The 4,654-nt window shown below is 46.2% G+C and overlaps 1 long non-coding RNA gene across 1 annotated transcript; it reads right to left on the reverse strand.

The window, feature by feature from the left end:
* Nucleotides 1–1,211: 1,211 nt before the first annotated feature.
* On the reverse strand, nucleotides 1,212–2,815 carry LOC308595918. Its single transcript, XR_014012215.1, has 2 exons — nucleotides 2,737–2,815; nucleotides 1,212–1,714 (listed from the first exon to the last, which is right to left on the reverse strand). It is a non-coding gene; the product is annotated as an uncharacterized lncRNA (long non-coding RNA).
* Nucleotides 2,816–4,654: the final 1,839 nt, after the last annotated feature.

The following is a 4,654-nucleotide window of genomic DNA, read 5'->3' on the forward strand; positions in this document are numbered from 1 at the left end:
ATTGCCTGGAAGTTTCTCACAACTCACAGGAGTTTCTCTCAACTCTACTTGGAGAACCTGAGGGTTGAACCCGTGACCTTCTGCTTGCAAGGCAGCTGCTCTACCACTGAGCTATGCTGCACAGCAGTCAAGTTTACAGTCGTTGCTCTGCCCGCTTTTGGTTCCAGTTCTGCCTACCGTTAGCATTTGGTACCCAGGAGGTTCCCCAGGAGCTGGTTTGGCCCTTGATGTGTGAAAAACAGACCCCTACCCCCACTCTAAAGGAATCTAAGCTGCAAAACAACTTAAGTGCTCCTTTCCTCTTCAATTGCCACTCGGTGGTGGCACTGAAATGCCCTGTGACCAGTAGGGCTTCGGACTGGGGCCTTCCTAAGTTTGTTCTGGAGAGGCAAGGTGTGGCCGCACAGGTGAGGCCACTTGGTAACTCACAGCACCTGGTGGCAAGAGCTAGGAAGGGATATAAGGTCAGCATTTCCCTTCGGCTCTTTGCCACAGCAACTCGTTTCCTGCCTTGCTGCGTTTGGCTTCTTGCTTCCTGATCCTCGGACCTTGGCTTCTTGACTCCTTGCTTCTCAACCCTCAGACCCTTGACTTCATGACTCCTTGCTTCCTTACCCTCGGACCCCTGACTTCTGGACTCTCGATCCTGCTCCCACCCCAGCATCTTACCCCCAGTCCCGATGTCCTCAGCCGGGACTTTGATCGCCCATAGACTGGACCATGACAAAAATCAAAGACAGGGAGGTGGTCTTTCTCCCTCTCCCCCGGCCCACTGCCAGCATCTGTCTTGCATCCATGACAGCATGCCCCATGGCACAAGCCAGCCACAGCAGGATACCAGCAGGAGAAGTGGGGCAGCGACCTCCCTCCTTTCCTGGAACAGAAATATGGGTGGGCAGGAAGGGGCTTTGAGGCTCACTGGGTGTATCCAATTTGGCTTGAAATGAATGGAGCTGTTATCTGGGCCCCACGAGGCAAATTTGCCCCCTTGCTTGTTTTTATCAGCAAAATACCAGAGGGTATGCAAGTGGTTAAAACACACACCAGGGTAACTTACCCCTCGACTCTATTGCCTACCAATTCAAGCAGCTCAGTGCAGTGAGATCATAGCAATAGACCCAAAGCCCTAAGCCTTCGGTTTGGCTGGCTGAGGGTAAACCACCATTCATTTTCAAGCCAGGAAAGAGAGAGAGGGAGGAAAAACATCACTGTTGACAGGTAAAAACTTCTGTTTCGCTTGGGGCAAAAGGGGAAGGCAACGCTCCTCGACACATTCTTTTATGAGACAGTCACAGAATAGATGCTTGATTGATGGCAAACGTGTCTCCCTGGCTGGGTTTATGTACACAGTAAGCAACAAATGCAGGTTCCAGTCACATGCAGTGGTACCTTGGGTTACATACGCTGCAGGTTACATACGCTTCAGGTTACAGACTCTGCTAACCCAGAAATAGTACCTCGGGTTAAGAACAGGATGAGAACAGAAATCATGCTCCGGGGGCACAGCGACTGTGGGAGGCCCCATTAGCTAAAGTGGTGCTTCAGGTTAAGAACAGTTTCAGGTTAAGAATGGACCTCCAGAACGAATTAAGTACTTAACACGAGGTACCACTGTACTTGTGTAGAGCTGTACCTCATGGCTCTCCAGCGGAGCTTCTACTTTGAATGAAGAAGGTCCCAGGCATCTGTAGGTAGGACTGGTTGAAACCCTAGCCTGAAATAGTGCAGAGGTGCTGCTGGTCAGTGTAGTTCATAGGGTGAACTCGACCCACCTGATCTATAAAAGCTTGAGAGGAAGGGCATCTATAGGAACTCCCTTGTTCCTATACAACCTATATGACTACTTTGTTACAGTAGATCGACTGCTACCTGTCTGTTTCCAGCAGTGCCAGATTTACGTATAAGTTAAACAAGCTGTAGCTTAGGGCCCCACTCTCTTGGGGCCCCCCAAAAAAATGTAAAGGGAAAAAAACCTGAATGTACATTTCCAAATTATAAGGTAAAAAACAAATAAAACCTACATACAGCAGCAATGTGTACTTCACTATTAATAAAGGTAAAGGTAAAGGGACCCCTGACCATTAGGTCCAGTCGCAGACGACTCTGGGGTTGTGGTGCTCATCTTGCTCTATAGGCCGAGGGAGCCGGTGTTTGTCTGCAGACAGCTTCCGGGTCATGTGGCCAGCATGACTAAGCTGCTTCTGGTGAACCAGAGCAGCGCACGGAAACGCCGTTTACCTTCCCGCTGGAGCGGTACCTATTTATCTGCTTGCACTTTGATGTGCTTTCGAACTGCTAGGTTGGCAGGAGCTGGGACTGAGCGATGGGAGCTGACCCCGTCACGTGGATTCAAACCGCCAATCTTCTGATCGGCAAGGCCTAGGCTCTGTGGTTTAACAGCGCCATCTGCATCCCTTTTCACTATTAATATACTTCTTCTTAATTGTATTTCAGTTCAACCATTACTTTGATAAAATACATCTTTTGTTATGTGCAAATGGCTTTAGATACCGATTAGGTCCATAAATTACCACATAGCATATATTCAACACAAAAAAACAGTGACAATTTGTTGTTGACAAAGGACAGATGGACGTATAAAGGGCCCCATTACCTTCAGTAGCTAAGGACCTCATCAAACCTAAATCCAGCCCTGGTTTCCAGGCACTATTCAAAGAGTTGGTTATGGTGTAGGTTGAAGCTATCTGAAAGACTGCTTTTGCTCATACAAACCACCTGGGTTTTGAGATCTTCGCAGGAGGCCCTTCTATTGGTCCTGCCACCCTCACAGGCATGCTTTGTGTGGACATGGGAGAGGGCCTTTTCAATGGCTGCAGGAACAAGCACAAACTCTTACCCCATGCCAACACATTATGACATCATCAGCTTCCTTGCTTGCACATCCTCAGTATATCTCTGACAAAGGATGCTAAGAATGTTGATCTCTCTGAATTCCAAGAAGAATTCACCTGATCTGTGTCTCCTGCCACCCTTCCCAAAAGTTCTGACACAGGTCTTGGCTCAAAGAGAGACACAGAGAGAGAGAAATGCACAGAACTATGGGAAAATATAATTGAACAAAGACATTTAAATTTGAATTTTCATGTAGATTCTGCTCCTTCTCCCTGCTCCCAAGTTGCGAACATGAGACAGAACTGTCTAACAAATGAACACATGTAAAGAAACCCAAAATGGACTGTTTTGTCTACCTTTGATGTTATTTGGAAAACGGGGGGTGATTTGAAAACACTCCCCATCCAGTATAACATTTCTAAGGCCTACATTTTGCAGATGAGCTTTTGAGTCAGTGGAGGGGTGTGTGTGTGTGTGTTTGTGTATTTCCCAGAGACGGAAATACACACTGGCTCCACAAGTTCAACCTTCTGGCCCAGCTATAGAGGTCATGAGGAACATGGAGTCAGTGCTGGATATCTCTCAATCAGAAACAAATAAAATGTTGCCCCAGTGGGATTCTGGCTCAGCCATTAGCTGCCCCTCTAATGAACAGTTCAACTTTGTAGTGAGCCTGTTTCAGGAAGAGCTGTTTGTCTAACCCTTGAACTGCCCCCAATATATTAATCTTGGGCATAATTCAGCTCCGTCTCGGCTTCTGTATAAGGCACTGACAGCCAGCAAGCATAGACTTAGGCAGCCGGTTAAAAATAATAATTTGGGGAGGATTGTTTTAAAATTCTTCTCCTGACTTAGATTAATTGGGCATGAAAATATTTAGCAGAAACCAGCAGAGAATGCAGCCTTTGGTCATCATTTGGCGCCTGCATTCTTCCAGTCCTCTGGTTTCCAGATTCATTCTACAGTGGTACCTCAGGTTAAGTACTTAATTCGTTCCAGAGGTCCGTACTTAACCTGAAACTGTTCTTAACCTGAAGCACCACTTTAGCTAATGGGGCCTCCTGCTGCCGCCGTGCTGCCGGAGCACGATTTCTGTTCTCATCCTGAAGCAAAGTTCTTAACCCGAGGTACTATTTCTGGGTTAGCGGAGTCTGTAACCTGAAGCGTCTGTAACCTGAAGCGTATGTAACCTGAGGTACCACTGTACATATTTTGCTTTTTAGGAGAGCGCAACACATCCTCACCATAAGCTAGAACTACTTACATTGTTGTATGTTTTTTTTTTAAAAAAAAGAATGGAAATACAAAAATATCACCTATATTTGCAAGGGAATACAAATACAATTCAGTTTTTTATGGCGTTTTTTTCTTCTCAGCACTTTTCTGCTGCTCCAGAGGTTGGGACCCCAACCAAAGTACTTCAGATCCCCACTGCTCTCAACTTGCATAATCTGCATTCTTGTGTTTCCGAAATCCTCCTGGGAGATGTCCTATAAATAGAATCGCATAGAGATTTACAGTTTCCTTTTTCTTTGGAAATGATGCTGGAATTCCTATTGGCAGGTAGCTTGTCTAAAAGTTTCAAAGAAAGAAAGAAAGAAAGAAAGAAAGAAAGAAAGAAAGAAAGAAAGAAAGAAAGGAAGGAAGGAAGAAAGGAAGGAAGAAAGAAAGAGTTTGGATTTGATATCCCGCTTTATCACTATCTGAAGGAGTCTCAAAGCGGCCAACATTCTCCTTTCCCTTCCTCCCCCACAACAAACACTCTGTGAGGTGAGTGGGGCTGAGAGACTTCAGAGAAGTG

Source organism: Podarcis bocagei (genome assembly GCF_964188305.1).
Source record: "Podarcis bocagei genome assembly, chromosome: 10".
Taxonomy (NCBI): domain Eukaryota; kingdom Metazoa; phylum Chordata; class Lepidosauria; order Squamata; family Lacertidae; genus Podarcis; species Podarcis bocagei.